The 19,044-nt window shown below is 30.7% G+C and overlaps 1 protein-coding gene across 1 annotated transcript in view; it reads right to left on the bottom strand.

Annotated features, from left to right (window-relative positions):
• Positions 1-17,963, bottom strand: part of LOC107454766 (dopamine receptor 1) — a 239,075-nt gene extending 221,112 nt beyond the window's left edge. The window contains exon 1 of the mRNA XM_071179038.1: positions 17,581-17,963. The gene's annotated coding sequence lies outside the window, so the exon portion shown is untranslated. The remainder of the gene's footprint in view (positions 1-17,580) is intronic.
• Between the last annotated feature and the right edge of the window lie 1,081 nt (positions 17,964-19,044).

Genomic DNA, 19,044 nt, shown 5'->3' with positions numbered 1-19,044 from the left:
GATGGAATGTAGCCTTGAGTTTCATTTTTAAGGTAAAAAGACGTGTATTAGTTTCATTAAAAGAATAAGTGCAATGCAAATTTCCTATTTTATGTCCTAATGTGTCAAATTGAGAATAAATTCTACTAAAACAAAACTCGGAATAAAATTTTGATCTAATGGATGGACTCTCACGTAATAAAAAGAATTACAACTCGATTTGTGCACAAATAAAGAAATGATGCAATCACCATCTGCCACTAAAAATCGTACTAATTTGCGTTTTTCCATTTTGGATACTTTCAGCTTAGATCAACTTTACATTCATTTGAAATGCTCTCATGTGAACCTTCCTTTATAACCTTCAATAGTGACTCTCCGTATGATATTGTATTTCTAATTCTTCTTGTCCAAATTTTTGACACAAATGAACTCGCGTGAATTTTTGACGAATTTTCCTTTTTGCTATATATAAATTTGGATCACATCGAATTGTTAACTAATTAATTACAAAATAACAAAAGAAAATTCACAATCTAAAAGGTGTTCTGAAAGACTGTGATGCTGCAAGTAGTCTATTTAATTTAGTTTAAAGAGCGGTTAACTGTTTATTCCATGTTATTTTTGCATTCACAACACACCTAGACGCAAATTTGAAAAAAGAAATTTGGATTTAAAGTATTAAACATTTTTATCCCGAGTTACATCCAGAACACAAATAATGTTCAATAATTTATCATTTTTATGTTAAATAAAACAACTATCAAAAACAAATAAAATTATGAAATCGAAATGTTGTTAACAAAAAAGATTACGAACGCCTTAATTGCAAATTTAAAAAAATCGGTTGAATAATTCCCGATGCCTAACAATTAAGAAAAACCGTATTGACATTAAAAATTGTTATTGAAATATGCACCATATTTTAATATTAATATTTGTCGCAACTGTAATTTTGTAACACTTTGCCAAATTAGTTTTATTTGGGATAAAACTTTCAGGGTACAAAGTATCAGAAAGAAAAAGTTTGGAAGTATCAGTTTATATTCCAGAACATTACGTAACAACGTAACTTTATGAAAGTCGATAAAGTCATTTTTATGTGAGCTTCGGAAGTTTTACTTGCCATTTAAAGCCTCGCATATTAAACGTATTATAGTTATACATAAATTGTAAATCAATGCGAAATAAATAACTTCAAAACGAAGTACTTTTGTAAGACAATATATTTTATGCATCTGCATTTCTTCTTTTCAACATCTTGTACTGCAAAATAGACAGTATTTTCTTACGAACTAAGTGTGATTTGGAAACCAACCATTGTCGAAAAATAATATTACAAGTACCAAAAAAAAGAATAAAATGCTTCGTTTGAAAATAAGAATAACAAAATATGTTAAGAAAACGATTTTTTTTAAATACCACTAATTTATTTAATCATTTTCTAATTATTAATTTTAAAATTTCGTTCCTGAATAAAATTATAGGAGAACTTGTCTATTCCAGGCACTGCTCAAAATGCATGCTTACAAAAATGATCACTGCTCAATATGCGAGTTTGCGATAAGTGACACATATCCAAATGCGTGCTTCAGAAAATGGACATAGCTATTCAAGAAAATAGACATAACACTTGATTCCGTTTTTCAAACTTCTTTTGTAACTTTACGTAATCTTCTTCTTTTGCAACAAACTTCCTTTTGAGTATTGCTTTTTTTAATTAATGAATTGAAATCAATTTATAATGTGATATCGTTCATTTATATAAATCACATTTATTAAATTAGTTTTTTTAAAAAAGACTTTAATAGTCAATAATTGCTTTCTCAAGATTATTACGGATCCTATGAATTTACACTGGTGTGCAAAACTTAAGCAACAAGTGGTTTTTTGGCCCAAGCTCCCCAACAAAAATAAGATAGCCATGAAATTGCAGTATAATATGCACGTAATTCAGTAGAAAGATTATTTGTATGCAAATTTTAGAAATAAAACGTCGTAGGTGATGTAAGTGTACGTAAACCTTGAGGGTCGGCGCACGCAGGTCAAAGCTGTGATAAAAGGATGAAAAGCACCGTAGTAAAAGACATTCGCTGCAATTGCAAGTGATTTGTTTTGTGAAACATGCCTTTAAGAAATCATTTAGACGACTTTACTCGAGGAATAATGATTGGGAAGCTTGAGGAGGGGCGTAGTGAGACCAGTGTCGCCGAAGAGTTCGGGATCAACAAAAGTGTTGTTTCTCGTGCTTGGAATGCCTTTAAAACTACTGGTACAGCTGTTCGGAAGCAACACCAAGAGATGACCGTTACATTGTCCTCCAGGCACAAAGAAACCGTTTTCAATCAGCGAGCGCCATATCTCAGCAACTGTGCTCAGCCACAGAACGACAAGTATCAAGATTTACAGTGGCCAGACGCCTCTACAAAGGTGGCTTATTTGCTAGACGTCCTGAACGCTGCATACCTTTAAAAGTTAGCCATCGGCGGCACCGTTTAGAGTGGTGCAGAGAACACGAAACCTGGACACCTCATCAATGGAGTCGCGTTCTCTTCACAAATGAGAGTCGTTTTAGTGCTACAAGCGATTCTCAACGTCAGTTGATTTGGAGAGAGGTTGGAGCTCGATTTCATCCCAATAACATGGCGGAAAGAGATCGTTACGGTGGTCCTGGAGTTGTCGTCTGGGGTGGCATTATGTTGAACGGGTGGACTGAGCTTCAGATCTTCGACCGAGGTTCAGTAACTGGAGACCGCTACTGTAATGAGGTAATCCTACCCCATGTGCGTCTGTTCCGAGGGGCCATTGGACCAGACTTCATTTTTATGGACGACAATCCCCGGCCACACCGTACTGCTAATGTTTAAGAGCTACTGGAAAGTGAAGATATCACACGAATGGATTGGACTGCTTACTCTCCAGATCTAAATCCCATAGAGCACGTGTGGGATGCATTAGGGAGACGTCTTGCGACACGACAGTATCCTCCTGGTAACACCCATCAGCTGAAAGATGCCTTAGAGGAGGAATGGAGAAGTTTTCCCCAAGAACTCCTGGGTAATCTGGTGCTTAGCATGGAGAGACGATGCCAAGCAACAATTACAGTAAGGGGAGGACATATCCCATACTAGGGAACATCTGCCAGTTGTACTTACGCTTCTTCAGGCAATCATGTGTAACGCCATATATGTCAAATAAAGCCTTTTTCATACCCTACTTTAAGCTTCATATTCATTTCTGCGCCATTATTCTTTTACCATCGTTTAAGTACAAAATAATGTACATCATATTCAAATTTCATGTCATTCGGATGATTTCTTGTAGAGTTATGACAAAAAACGCACTTGTTGCTTAAGTTTTGCACACCAGTGTATAATGGTATCAAATTCATATTGTACGAATTTTTGATTTTTAAAAACCATTTACTGTTTAAAGTTCTGAATCCGAAGACGCATACAACTTTAATGTACCTAGACACTCCGACCCCATTGTCCAAGACTGTGCTCCATAATAATTAAGTTTAGTGTATTTTATTTTATATTTCATAACCGTCGTTGAACAGCTGACCCAATTTTGAGATTACGGCTACCAATGTTCAACTCCGTAGTCATGTAAATTTGACCCAATCCAGAAGACAAGGAAACTCCTAGATCAGTACCCCCAGAGATATGATTTGCTATGGGAACAGGGAGGACGCTGTCACCAGACAAATTTAACGTGCACCAGTAACCATTTACTACACGAGGAGTCTTCGGCCGGCAGTGATCGAAATCGCGACCTCTTGAATATGCGCCCAGTGCCCTACCAACCAGAATATCCTGACCTAGGTTTAGTGTTAAAATAAGTAAGGAAAAACAAACACGATATTCCTCGTTTTGTAGAAAAATTTGGGGTAATCAGTCAAAAGCCACATTTTTTGCTGCTCCCATTTTAAGCAAAATTGCATTAAAATAAAAATAAGTTGTTTTGTATTTGAATGGTGGAAGACAGTGGGATTATTATTGTTTCGAAAAAAAAGGCGATTTACTTTAACATATTTATATATCTAAGAAAAAATGGAATAGTTTAAAATGCGAAGAAGAACACAATTTATTAAACAAAAAATTTTATTTTTCGACATGGTAAAATTCTTTTTAAAGTTTTCTGATTTTCAATTTTAAACTCTCATTCTTCAATTATTACTTTTCAGTCATAAATTGTTTCCTAGCTATATTTTGTTTAAATTATGTTTTAAGACAGAAAAATTTATTGAATAAAGACGAGAAAAATTATTTTAATGGAAATAGTTTTAAACATGTTTACAAAAAATATGTTCTTATTTTATTTTATTTAGCCCCATATAATGGAAGGTAAGTTTTTTGAAAAAGTTCCGTAATAAGAAAGAAGTATTTTAGCAAATCTGTAGAAAAAAATATTTGCATGAGAAATTTTTTGTTATTTTAGAGTCATATAACAGAATTTGAGAATGTGTGTTTCTAAGAATATGTTATGAAAAACTGTTTCCATGGTAAAAAAGTTATTTTGAAATTTGTATATGAAAGAAAACTGTCCCTTGATATTAACGGCACGAGGGCTTAGTTCGATTTTATAATTGATAACTATCCCTTTGTAAACATCGACTTACATGTAAACAAATGATTTTTCAGTTTTTGTTCGAGAATATAAAAAAAATTATGTATAGAAACATTTTCATATTTTTGAATGATTTTTATGGAAAACAATTTTTATCGTACGGTTGAATTTCGTCGATACATAAATATTAAAATTCAAAACAGTAGTTTTTTGTAGTTTCAATAATTATTAGCCGCCTTTGGCATCCAGCTTGTTGACCTTTCCCAAAATGTGAAATTATCTTGTACAACATGTAAACTTAAGTTGTGTTAAAGCCGAATGCACCGCACGATGGTATTTAAATATTCTAGTTCTTTAACTCCTCATCCAATCCGAATACCTTCATTAATTTTAAACTATATATAAAATAAAAAAAATTGCACCCTCTAACTGTTGCCCTCGAAGAAGTACATTGATTTCAATGTTTCAATATACAAATAGATCCTCGCGTATCTTTCGAAGACATAACTTTATATATATATAAAAACACCGGCTCAGGAGCGACCACACTCTCAGTTCCACAGTCTCACGGTCGTTCTGAGCGGTTACCTCCTTTGATTTCAAAATTTTTATGAAGGGTACATGATTTTTCGCATACGATTTTATTTTTAAGCAGTGTCATTTAACCAAAGATAATTCCATGAAAAAATAAATTTTAGTAATTTTTTATTATTTTATTATTTAAATAACAGTCGAAAAAATGTTGAATTGCAAAGTAAACGATTTTTTACATGATTTTAAAGTATGTAATTTTATATGGCAAAATTTGATCGAAATCGACTGAATAGTTCCTAATAAATTTTAAGGATTTAAAATTCGATTTCTAAGGAACCATTCAAGCTATTGCGCCATTTTAAATGACATACTTTAAAATGACATACAATTGAATTGCAAATAAAAAATTTGTATATCTAATAATTCAAAATTTATTCGACTATTATTAAATAAAATAATAAATATTTACTGAAAGTTATTTTTTGCATGGAATTATCTTTGCATAAGCGTATTTTATAATTGTGTGAAGAAAAAAAAATTTCGATTAGCTTGAAAAATTCTCGAGGCATAGTGAAACACGCAAAAAGTAAAATTTACATTAAAGGTTCCAAACGCTCTCCTGACCAAACTATTGAGACCCTATTTAACAGATTGCTTCCACCCCTTGAGCGTCAGAAATCCGTTAAAGACAAGTAATGAGCTGTGGTGACTCAAGGGTTGGAGCCTTCGCCTTCCAATGTGGTGAAACGGCTTCGAATCCCAGCGATGGCTAGTCGATACGCACCCGGCTTGCACCGACAACAGTGCTGACGTAAAATATTTTAGACGCATCATAGGTTTAGAGTCCTCTCTCCGCCGGGCTAACCGTGAAAGTTGTTCGTGGTTTCCCTCGCCATGTATCACAAATTCGGCTTAGTTATATAAAAAAAGTCCTCCACGAAGGTAAATTTCTCACAATACTTAATCCAGAAGTTCCCTTGTCTTCTGGATTGAGCGCAAAGTTATAAGTCTACGGAGTTGAACATGTTCAACGGCTGTTCAACGACGGTTTTAAAACTATAAATTAACAAGGTATGTTTATTCAGAAAAAAAATAGGTTTTCGTGTCTGATTTCATAACTTGAAATATCGTTTGCATTAATTAGTTAGCATATTTGAGGTCACCCCCTCAAACCTTTACGATGTTTTAATCGAACGTGAAAATCCGATCATTAGATCGAAAGTTATTCAAGAGGGTCCATTTTTTTATTTTTAAGCATCGTACATCAAAGCGACTGTTCGAATGCTGTTGTTGTATTAGAATATTCAACATTTGTCATATTTCAGTCGTTTCACACTTACAAATGAACAGACGAGAAAAACAAAATAAATTTTTCAAGAACAAATGATCGAATTAAATACTTTTAGTTAACTATTTTTTAATCATAACTAAATACTATTATTTTACGCAATCAGGGGCTAGTGATACAATTTTTATTTTAAATCTTCCTAAAAAAACTTGACTAAACAAACCAAACTAAAAAATCCCCAGCAATCCATTTTCTAAATTAGGGCTCAAACTTTTTCACTCCCCTATCGTTCACTGACCATTACCTTAACTCAGATTTATTACCTCATTTATTTATTTTTTTTCATTGTTATTCTGAAGACGAAGGAGAAGAAATATCGAAAATGACATTCACCAAATTGCTCGAATATCCCCCCGAATTGACATTTTTTCTCTCTCCTATCATCACAAAACATTATTGAATGTTGTGCTTAGAATGTTTTCTAAACACCGTTAGTGACAGATATTTTTAGAACCTTTCAGAGTTCTCTTTTTCCGCCATCTTTGATTTTCCGGAATTTTTTTTTATGAACTTTGACGATAGAGTATCATTTGACAACACTATACTCGTTCGTAAAAAAGACTGAGAAACAAACTCATAGCTTTCGATTGGTAAAAAAATCAACTGATACATTTTAGAGCTTCGGAGATATTTTTTTCAAAAACTTAAAGTAATAAAGTTATTAATATTGGAAAAATTATTAGTCTCTTTTGTTTTTTTATTTTCTAAAATATATTTTTATTTCTACTAAGGCTGAGAAAAACCAATTTGTACCTGATGCTGAAAAAATTCATTAGCTTAAACTACGCACACTTGTACCAAATTTGCTGTTACTGGAAATGCTGATTACGGTATTGAATATAATGTATTGTGTATGCACGGAATTCAATACAATATATTACATTCAGCAATATAGATAAGCTACCCATTTGTGACCCTCCCCCTACCAGGTTTGTTTAGAAAACCTGACATTCACAGGGATGAAGAAATTCTGGAAAACATTACCATACTTGTATTTTATAAACATTTCTGATATAAGAAAAAAAAGATAATTCTGGTAATACATCCAAATTACACGGGATTTAAAATATTCATTTAGTAATTTTTTGTTTGTATGGTAACGCTTTACCGGAAGTTCTGGTTTTCAAAATTATAGTTCAAAGTGCCACATATTTAGTCAAAAATACAAGAACTGAAAGTAAATTTAACCAAATATACAGTTTTGATGCGATGCTCTAAGGTATCATGATAGAATTTCCAAATTTTATTACATTTACAACAGTACGGTAATAAAACTCTATTTTAGTGCTAATTTTACCGAAGTAACTTCAAAAGCGCTTCGGTGAAAATTCTTTTGCTTTTTGGTGTTCCCAAAGAGCCAGATATACGGTGAATTTTACCATATTCTGGTAGTTTTAACTATGCTTTTTCTCACTATACGAATCACGCTGCGATTTTCCAATCCATAAAAGTGATGACAAAAGAAATACGATTATGTTCATTAAGACACAAATTTTATTGAATTCTTTTCTCTATATACCATAAATTTTGAACCAATCCAGAAGACACGGAAACTCCAGGATCAGAGCCTCGAGAAGTATGATGGTATATTTTATTTTATTTTATAACCATCATCTGTTAAACAACGATTATAAAATAAAATAAAATATAGCATCCTACTTCAGGGGGTACTGATCCAGGAGTTTTCTTATCTTCTGGATTGGGTTCAAAATGACAAGGTTACGGAGTTGAACATTGGTAGTCGTAAACCCAAAATTGGGTCGGTTGTTCAACGACGGTTACAAAATAAAATAAAATATACCATAATAATAGAATGATTTTAACACAGTTTTCCTTTGTTGTGAGTTTGGCATGGTTGGATCCAGCTTTACTATATTGATTTTAATACTGTTCTGGTGGTTATCAGCATGCAATTAAAAAGTTAAGTTGTAACTGCATTATATTTATAAAAAAAATTTTCGTATCCCCAATTTAAAGATGACACTTCGACCAGGGCTCGAAAAACCACCCGTCCGCCCGTCCTAGGCGGTCAAAAATTCTCCGCGGACAACGAATTTCTCGAATCCGACGTCCGCGCGGACGGCCATTTTCCCGTTAATGTTCGTGATACATTTTCAATTTTTGTTATCCTACAAGAGTCTAGTGCCTCACTTCTAAAATGACCCTCTAATCTAGAAATCCCGTTAATTCCTTGCAACATACTGCTCATGGTGGAATTGATGTTTTCTTGGTCTGGGAGTACTGCAGCGTTTTTCAACCGGGGCTTTTCAGCAATGAACTTACAAAAAAACACAATACGTACTGGTCTTAAACAAGAAACATTAAACGCAATTATGAACATCTACTTAAATAGAAAACCCCTTTCAGATTTCAGTGCCGAAACCTCTGTAAATCATTGGCTTGATTGCGGAACTAGCAAACGTCATATTTGATTCCTTTAAAACACGCAGTGCCCTCGGATAAATTGACATTTTATTTTATTTTATGACCGCCGTTGAACAGTCGACCCAACAATAAATTGACATTCCAGATAACTTGACCTTTGTCATTTAAATTATATCATAAAAGAAATAAATTATTTTATAAAAGAAATACTAGGTTATTATTAGTAGCCTAGTATTTCTTTTATTACTGTATAATGTAATCCTAGTATTTTTAATCCTAATAACTACTAATTCATTGTGCAATTTATGCAAATGTTTGTAACAAATAAGAGAAATCTATATTTTTATTTATTTAGAAGCGACGGGTTGGTTTCTAAGGAGGACGGGTACATTGTTGGACAAGCCGTCCTCGGGGACGGGTAAAATTTCTTAGTTTTTTCGAGCCCTGACTTCGACTGCTAATATCATGTTTTTGATTTTTATTGTTTTCTAGATTAAAAGTGCATAACTAAGAAAATTGTTTTGTTTTGTTTTTATTCGAACTTAATTCTACACTACATTTTAGGATACAGTTATTTAAATAAGTGTCTAATCTTATTAACTGTCTTACAATTAATAAATTTTGTGCAAACTTCATTAATATACTTTTATAAATTATACTTAAAGATATCCGTTAAATGAATTTGAACTTAGCTTTCAGCTTCATGCACTATGCAAGCGTAAGCAAACAGAATTCTTTTTAGTACAGATATTTTAAGGCGATTCATTTCAACTTTCGTAATAAAAACTGTTTTATACCAAGAAACAACAGTTATTTAGAAACATTCAATGGTGTCGATGAGTGACAGGTCAGGAAAGCGATCCAACCTTTTAATGTCATTTTTACATTTTGAGTGTTTTGCTATATCTCGATTCTTTTAAACGAATCGAAAAACTTTGCTCATAATTATAAAATTCCTTCATCCAAAGATAATTCTATGCAGAAAAATAATTTGTAACAATTATTTATTGTTATTATTTATTCTATTTAAAATAGTCGAAAAATTTGAATTATAAAGCACCAAAATTTTAACTTTTTAAAGAATGCAATTTTATGTGTCAGAATACAATATGTTAATGTTAATCAGTCGAATAGTTCATGAAAAATCAAAAATTCGTATATTTAATAATCAATCCTCATTGCGGCTATTCCCTATATTTTGGGGGTTAAAAATCCTAATCCATCGAAAAAAAGGTATGATTTTTTAGAAAAAAAGTATATTTTTGTGTCTAATTTCCTAACTTAAAATATCGTCTGCTCGAAGTATCATCCTTTCCGAACCATTAATATTGAGTCATTGTACGTGAAAATCCGATCATTAGATCAAAAGTTATTCAGTGTGCTAAGTTTTTTTTTCGACCCATACAATGACTGTTAAAGATTTTTCGAGCTTTGGCTTTACCACCATACCTTGTTATTAGAAGAAATTTCCATGAAACAGCCCCAGAATGAGATTGCATGAAAAAAGATATAAAAGCAATTATATTAGTTGTTATTAAAAAAAAAATTTAAATATTAAAAAAAGTATCATTTTTATTTTGAATGATGTTACGAACGATGTTAAGCGTTAAAATTATTTTGATTTTGAGCGATACTAAAAAAATATTTGACGAAAAAAAAACTAATAAAAAAAGATAAGTTCGTCAGGGGTGTCGAGTTCACCGTATAAAAGTTAGCATCTCAAAAATCCAAATTTTCACAAGTTAGAGACTCTCATAATGGAATCTTCAATGAAAATCATTTCTGAAAAAGAATTAACTGCCTTTTCAATTCAAAATGTAATATAGTAATCATTAATATATGTTTCTTAAATAAATCCATTTTCTGAATTTTAATCGATAATTTATTTCCTTTTCCACGGATTACTTTATTGTTTGTGTTTTGCAGAATACTCTCTGCTTAATCTAATTAGAATATCACTATACACGGCAATAACTAATATTGGGAGATAAAACAAGCATTGGATCATGTAAAAGCCTCTTTAATAGAACTTATCAATGCTATTATCGCTCTTAAAGATAAAATGATTTCGAGAATTGCAGTTAAAATTTCAACAAAATAGATTTACACTTATCGAAGATGACAAGCTCTTATCATTTTTAAATAAATAAAGCATTATATAAACCTCTGCTTAATTGAATTAAAGAAGTTTACTTTAAAACAGGAAAGACATGAAGCATCGATACGATTTTATAGTTGTAATTTTCATAACTATCTATGTTTGCGCTAAGGAATATTTTTTAATTGATTTTTATTACACAAAGGAGGAAAAAAAACGTTTTTTTAAGTATTCAGTTATGTTTAAAAAATTTTAGCTTTAGTTAAGTTTAAAAAAACAATACAAATAAGAGAATATATATTAGACCCTATTTTATAATATTATTTAACAATCTAAACTCACCAAATCGTCGTTAGCTTTTAGCTGTATTACACTGGTTACACAGATAGGAGTAATAACGTGTTTAATAGAGGATAAGGAAAAAAATGCGTTATTAACCGCTTTTTAGTGCATAAATAATGCGTTATATCCTATTTGTCGAAAGACAAGAATAATGTACGATATGTCCCAACATGTTACAGAACTAAATTCACTGCAAAATAGAGAAGGTGTACCAAAATATTTCAAATTCATCAAAAAAAGTAAGTAGGGGAGAGTGGGGTCAATTGTAACATTTTTTACTTAACTATTTTCAATTAACAAAAAATCCAATATCTTATTACTATTATTTGACAGACGAGTAAAGTAGACTATCCTGTACTAGAAAAAAAATAAATACCTTATTTTAAATGTTATTATATTAGTTATTAACAATTTTTGACAGTCGTGCACTTGTTACAATTGTCCCCACTTACGGGGTCAATTGTAACAATTAATAAATTCAACTAAACCACTGTTAATTATACATATTATCATAGTTGTGATATATTTTTTTATTGATCAAAATAGTAGTGATATTTTAGGAGTAAAAATAATAATGAGCAGAGGCCTAAAGGGTTAAACTTTTAACTTTAAGGAGTTAAAAATTTTAATTTATGCTGTGAAAGGTGACAAATAAATTAATGCACATGCAACATAATATAAATGATATAGGAAACTATTGGTGGTTCTTAAAGAGTTAAGTAATGGTTTGTAAACATAAGATAATTTATTTTCAGCTGTTACAATCGTCCCTTTACTTATTGTTACAATTGTCCCCAAGACGCCATTTCAGCTTCATTTGTTAAAAAAAATGCTAGTTAATTGACAAAACTAATCTTTTTTTGTGAAATGTTAATTAAGGTGTCCACTTACATATTCGGTTAATAATTTTTATTTGTTTAAACAAAATTACTTTGTTACAATATAATATTCTAATACCAAAAAAAGTACTTACGTAGCGTGAAAATATCTTTTGTGATGTAACTCTTTCAAAAGTACATAAAAATGGTTGACAGCAGGATTGTACATGTAGATTTATTAAATACTCCTTGTGCTCCACCTAGGAACCAAATCTAGAACCCGACACTCGAAATTTTTGCTCTGTTACAATCGTACCCTGTTACAATTGACCCCACTCTCCCCTATGTATAAAAAAATTTAAAAAAAAAAATACAATTTGAAGAAAGTGGGGTAATACAATGTAGTTAAGAGTCGAAAGTCTGTTGAAGCCAAACTATTCAGGTTAGAAACTGTTTAATTTAACTAAGATATTCATAGTTTAGTATATACAATACATCATTCTCAGAAAGTCGTAGATGTTTTACTTTTTCTGTAAATTACTTTTTTTTTCTAGTAAAAGTCAAACCACCCGGTTTTACCTAACTAATAAGATAAAACCGAATACGCATGTAAACTTCATGCGACATTTACAGTTACTCGAATTGAGTGATTGTTCTTGTTGTTAATTTACGTCGCACTAGAGCTGCACAATGGGCTATTGGCGACGGTCTGGGAAACATCCCGGAGGTCGAATTGAGTGAAGAAAAAATAGCAAGCATGTTAAATTCTTATGACATTTTACAAAAATTATGCATGTGATTTTACAAGTGATGTAGTCAAGGCCGTATTCAAAGGAAGGAGGGCAAGTGTTTCGAATCCAGAACGGTTGAGGGCACGTCCAAAGTTATTTTTAAAAAACATAGTGTTTATGAATGCTTTTTCCAAAAGAAATGAGTAGAGAATTTCGCTGCATCTATATATTATATTTTGCATAAAAGGTCTCGAAATTCTACATAATATGAAAATAAGGTTTTTTGTGCTTATAGAATGAGGCCCAGAGTTAGTTTAGTTCAAGTCCACTACACTTTTCTTGGGCCCTGCATATGCACACATCAAGGGAGGGGGAAAAGCCGGACCGAGCAGCACCCTGCAAATAGAAGGTTATCGAAACGAAACAGAACATTGCTACTTATCGGAGTAAATACTTAATATTTGTTAGGGTAGGAGTCCTTTGTAAACGTATAATAAGTCAGACTAAAAATAATTTTTATAACTATAATGACTAATAAATAAGGCTAGCTTAAAAAGAAGAGGACACTAGAAAGTTGACATAGCAAAACAAACTTATCTACACAGACGCCTCGAATGAATCAACTACAGCACGCCATTATGGTCGGTCCTTCTTCGTGACTAGTGAAATATAACTCAGAGTTTGTCAGCAAGAAAACAGGACTAATTGCGACAAAATCGAGGTACCCGGTTTTACCCCACTACCCCCTACATTTTTATTTTCTTCACAACAATCGTTCATCCCTTCTAAAAGGAGTGAAGAAAGGCATGTTTCCCCAAGTTCTAAAAATCCGAGTTTATATGTACTGAAAAGTCCGTATACGTAGTACTTATACAAATTACAATGAAACTACCGTATTGAAATCACGTCCGTTTGATATTGGGAGGCTGGAATAGATTGTTGTTGTTGTTGTTGTTGTTGTTCACTTACGTCGCACTAGAGCTGCACAATGGGCTATTGGCGACGGTCTGGGAAACATCCCTGAGGATGATCCGAAGACATGCCATCACAATTTTGATCCTCCGCGGAGGGGATGGCACCCCCGCTTCGGTAGCCCGACGACCTGCACGCGAAGTCGAGCACTTTACGGTAGAACAGTTTAACGAGGACCAATACCGCACACCCTCGGTCCCTACGCAGGCTGATCCAAGTGGTCACCCACCCGCACACTGACCGCAGCCAGTGATGCTTGACATCGGTGATCTGCTGGGAACCGTGTCTTAACGATCAGTCCACTGCGGGACAGGCTAGAATAGAAAGGCTAATCTCATATATGATACCGAGGACCCTGAAAGGAGAAGCACACGATTTTGTAAGGTTTAGAAGAGGAAAGAAAAAGACAAAAAGTTACTTTTTTTGAATAAAAGTAAAATATTTAAAGTAATCTTTAATTTCATTGCTAATCTTCATTCTTGCTTCTCAATTGCAACATTGAAAATGAGAAAAATAATTCGGCTGTTGTCGGACCCTATTTTTTTTTATCAAAAATGAAGCAGAAAATATAAATTGAGGGTCGCAATTTATTTTATAGCGAGGAAGAAATAGAAACTCTATCTAAATCAGATGAAACAACTGCTCACAGAGAAACTAAAAACATCAGAACTTGCTTGCTTGCCGAAGGAAAGGAAACTTTAAAAGTGATAACAAAAAAAAAGTTTCAGTTTCAATGGGCAATCAAAATAGTTATGCTGTTGAAAATTCCGTCTTCTTCAATAATGATTCCCTAAATTTTTGAAATATTTTCGTTTTTTCTCGATTAAATACGTATTTTTGAACCGTGATATAGATATTTTTTTTTTACTTTATTTTTGAAAAATATTTGAAAGTTTTTTAGTGAGGTTACAGATTACGATAGACGTTGTTTTAAAAACATCTAAAAGTGGGGAAGTAAATCTAGCTAGGTAATAAGCAGTAAAATTTTTATAAATTATGCATGGTATTTTATTTAAGACTTTCTATAATTTGTAATCTAGTACTGTAAAAATAAATGAGAAAAAAGCATTTTAATACATTCTTTTTTAAAAAGTAACAATTAAAAGTTCATAAGAATTAAAGCATAGTCAATATTCTTCCACGTTATCTTAACTTTTTCTTTTTATTAGGTTTTATTAAGTTTTCATTAGGCATTAGGTAAGCAACTATCTTTCCGCAGTTTTTGTTTCTTTTTTTAACTTTTAACATTTCGTTTGTCATTGTATGTTTTTGACATCACGTTATAAATTATTCAAAAAAGGATGTTTTGTTATAAAAGAATACATTTTCTTTTAGTACATTTATGTTAGTTTTCGAATTGTCAAGTCGCAAAAAAGACAAGCATTTTCAACTACTCTTTTATTCGGCTTTTAATCAAAGCTCTAATGACGCTAGAGCTGCTCGTGCTATTTGTATTATGAAAGGATAGGGTACCATAATTGAAAAACAATCGCTTTTCAGTGGTATGACGCCAAGTGCAAGTAATGAAACATTTGACCCTAAAGACGCTCCACCATTTTTTATCATTCAATTGAGTTCGATTATGAGCGGTTAAACCAATTTTTGTAAAACCGACAAGGGAGCTGAGAGAGAAAATAAAATGCTCTCCCACTCTTCAAAAAAAAAAAAAAGAAGAAGAAAAAAACAGGAAATTAGTTGCCAATTCAACAAAAGAACGCATTTTGTTTTCTCAAGAGATTTTAATAGCCAAAGATTTGTAGTTCATAAAGTGTCTTATATTTTCATTAGCATTTCTTTCATTTTCATTATCGCTAGATTTTCATTATCATTTTAATATAGCGCTGGTGATTACTAAATATCACAATAAATATACCACTAAATATACATTATTCAAATACAAAAACTCAATTACTAGTAACAATCAGTATTTTGAAGAAAAATATAAAAAGAAAATTTTAAAATTCATAAATTTCGAGTGTATAAATTTTCAAAACATTTATAATTTTGACTACACACATTTCTTTTAATGCTTAAAAAAAGCATATCGCGATATTTTTTTAAAGCATTGATTAAAAAATTTAAGTAAAAAATAATTTTCGAAGTTAAAAATAAAATTACGCAAAAATTTTAATTTATAAGCAAATTATATACAATCCAAATGAAACAGTAATTGGAGTTTCAAAATATTTAAGAACAGTAATCTTATTATTTAGTTAGCAACATTTTTAATAAAATTCAAGATACGTAAAATTATTTGATTTTAAATCATTTTTCAGAAAAATTTAATTTGAAATTCGAAAATTAAAAAAAATTAATACATTTTTAAGCGTAAGCTTTCCATACGCAACTGAATCCGTTAATAATAATCAGAATTTAAAAAAAAATTCTGTATATAATGATATCAATATGCTGTTTAATAGCACTTTTTGACACAATTTGCATTTTTCCATTCAAAATATGTTTTTCTTTCAAATTTTCAATAAATACTGATGAAAAAAGTGAAAGATAATATTGAAATTTTAATATGTATCAAGCACATTGTTATGGAAACGCAAAATCCTCAATCAAAATTAAGTAAAAAATTTTAGAACTTCCCATTTAAAATGCCAGAAGTTAAAAAAATATTCCAACTAGGGCTCATAATCGTTTTGCATTTTGCAAAAAAATATTAAAAACCTGATTTATTTGATTTAAATCAAAGTTAAATGCATAAAAAAATATTCGCAATGATCTCAATTATTTGATTCAAATCCAAGTTAAATACATAAAGGATATAAAGGAAATCTCATTTATTTGATCTTATTAAATTTAAATACATAAAGTTAAATGTCTAAAGTTAAATGTCTAAAGTTAAATACATAAAATCCGAAAATGTTAATGTTGAAAGTTAAGTGAAATCATCACCATTAAGTGATGTATAGTGATTAAGTGAAGTATCACCATTAAGTACCAATATAAAATGTTCCAAAGAAAATAAATCTCAAAAGGAATTTCCCGGTTCTTTTAATTTACAAAATTTATGAAATTCATACTTAATATTAGCAACATATTTTTTCTTTCTTCTCCGTTTGTTTTCTTAAAACTCTAATGGAATTATAATATTAACTTTTTTATATCATTTCAAAATGGCCTTTATTTTTTTTACGCTACTTATGTAATTTTAAAGTACAATTTTGCTCATAAAAATTTAATTATACTGAAATATATTTATAATAAATATTTTAAAACTGAGAATCAATAAAAAAAATTTTAAACTATCACAAATTAAATGAAGCTTTTTTAAAAATTAAAAATTTAAAACAATTTAAATTCTATTGATATTAATAATACAAGGCATTTATTTTAATACATTACTCAAAATGTGGTAAACACAACAAGGTTAAAATCTGAAATGATGAAAAAGTTTGAGCAACAAGCATAAAATAAAATAATTTTCTATAAATATTAATAATTCCAATTTTATTTAAAAATAGTAACAAAATTCACATTTCGACGAAAATTTTAATTTTTTAGTGCCCATTTGTTATAACTAGTTAACTTGCGTCCAATTGCGATCGTTAATTTTGCTTTATAATTACAACAATCAAAATACATTTTAATGCATTTAAAAGCACCAAAAAATTTATTTCTGAAATAGTTATAAAACAAACGTACAAATCTTAAATATAAATAAACGGGAAAAAGATATCTACAATAATATACATAAATGAGAAAAAGATATATGCAATAATATACATAAACGAGAAAAAGATATCTACAATAATATACATAAACGTGTAATACAAAAACAAATGTACTCACAGAAATTTAAAAAGTTTTCAAACTTCTCAGCTTAACTTCAACAACAATAATCTCTATGCTTCCGAAATCAAAATGACATCGCTGGAATTGTGTTATTGCAATAACTGTTTCTCAAAACAAATAACATTTCTTTTTAAAAGAAATAACAATATTTTAGATCAAATGATGAAGACAACCGCGCACAAATCAAAACGTTTGCCGGCTTCTCAGCGGCAAATTTGCGGCGAAGTTTTGAGCTCTTCCACCGTTTTAGGGACGGTTTGTAATAATCCAATCGAAGTAAGGAGGAAGACACTTTTACGACCTAGTTCGAAATTTCACCTCCAGATGGGGCAGTCGTTGTTTGAGTTTACGTAATTCTTCCCCCTTTCCTGGAGCTTTGATAACCTAAAGAAAAATATAAATAATTTCATTTTTTATTCAATACGATATTTTGTTCTTTGTTTATTTACAAACAGAAAACAAAAGTTTATGATAACTTTTGCTCGCTAACTTTCTCTAGCGTTTTGTTTTATGGTCCAATTTAATGCAGCGCTTTTCTTTTTTTTTTTTTGAAGAGGAAGTTTTATTCCATATAATCAAACTAAATGGAAATTCTTTAGCAGAGAGCGTGCATTTAATTTAAGAAATGGCGAGATTTCTAATAAAGAAAATGATTCTAAAGCAAATTTTGCCCAAAAACAATTTAAAAAGATTGCCGATATGCGGGCAACTTTTTCACTCCAATATTATAAAAAGTATACGTGAAAAAAAAGTTATTAAATAAGGGAAGAAAATAACTTTATTACCTTCAAGCAAAGTAAATATTTGGAAAGTTTATTACAAATTTGTTGTAACCCAAAGAATAAGATGAAAACTAACATGATTTAAAATTTAAAAGCATTCACTTTTGAAACAAGAAGCCATAAAATTGAATAAATTTATACTATGTAAACAAGATTTCATCAAAATTTTCCACTATATTATGAAAGTTAACATATTTTTTATTTTGTGTTATTTTTTAGTAAACAACATATTTTATGTTTAAGGAGATTTCAGGAAAGTTAATCTATCAGAAATTTTTCTAGTTAAAAAATGTAATTCTAAAACAACATTATAACCTTTTTATGTGCCACTGGTGATAGTTATATTTTATTTTCAAGCTTTGAGAATTCGGTTTCATATACGTATTTAAAGAAACATAGTGCGCGATAAAATTATAGAGTGCCCCCAGTTACTATTCTCTTTTGAAGTTCTGAGAAAAATGAAATACTTTTATTGATTTAGAACTTTAAGTTATATAGTTCTGCACTAGATATACTAGCATTTGTTTTTCAATTTAGTCATTTTTATGACAATGAAAAAAGATTCAAAAGTTCCTGCCAGAAACTCTGAATTAGATCTAATAATACTTGTTTTTTAATTAACTCTGCAGTGTGAGAGAAATAATAAAAGAGCAAAAACTGTCAAAAGTTCCTGTTAGCA

This window comes from Parasteatoda tepidariorum, chromosome 3 (genome assembly GCF_043381705.1).
Source record: "Parasteatoda tepidariorum isolate YZ-2023 chromosome 3, CAS_Ptep_4.0, whole genome shotgun sequence".
In the NCBI taxonomy this organism is placed as follows: domain Eukaryota; kingdom Metazoa; phylum Arthropoda; class Arachnida; order Araneae; family Theridiidae; genus Parasteatoda; species Parasteatoda tepidariorum.
Note: the sequence above shows the minus strand (reverse complement) of the source record. Positions and strands in the feature narration are given on the sequence as shown.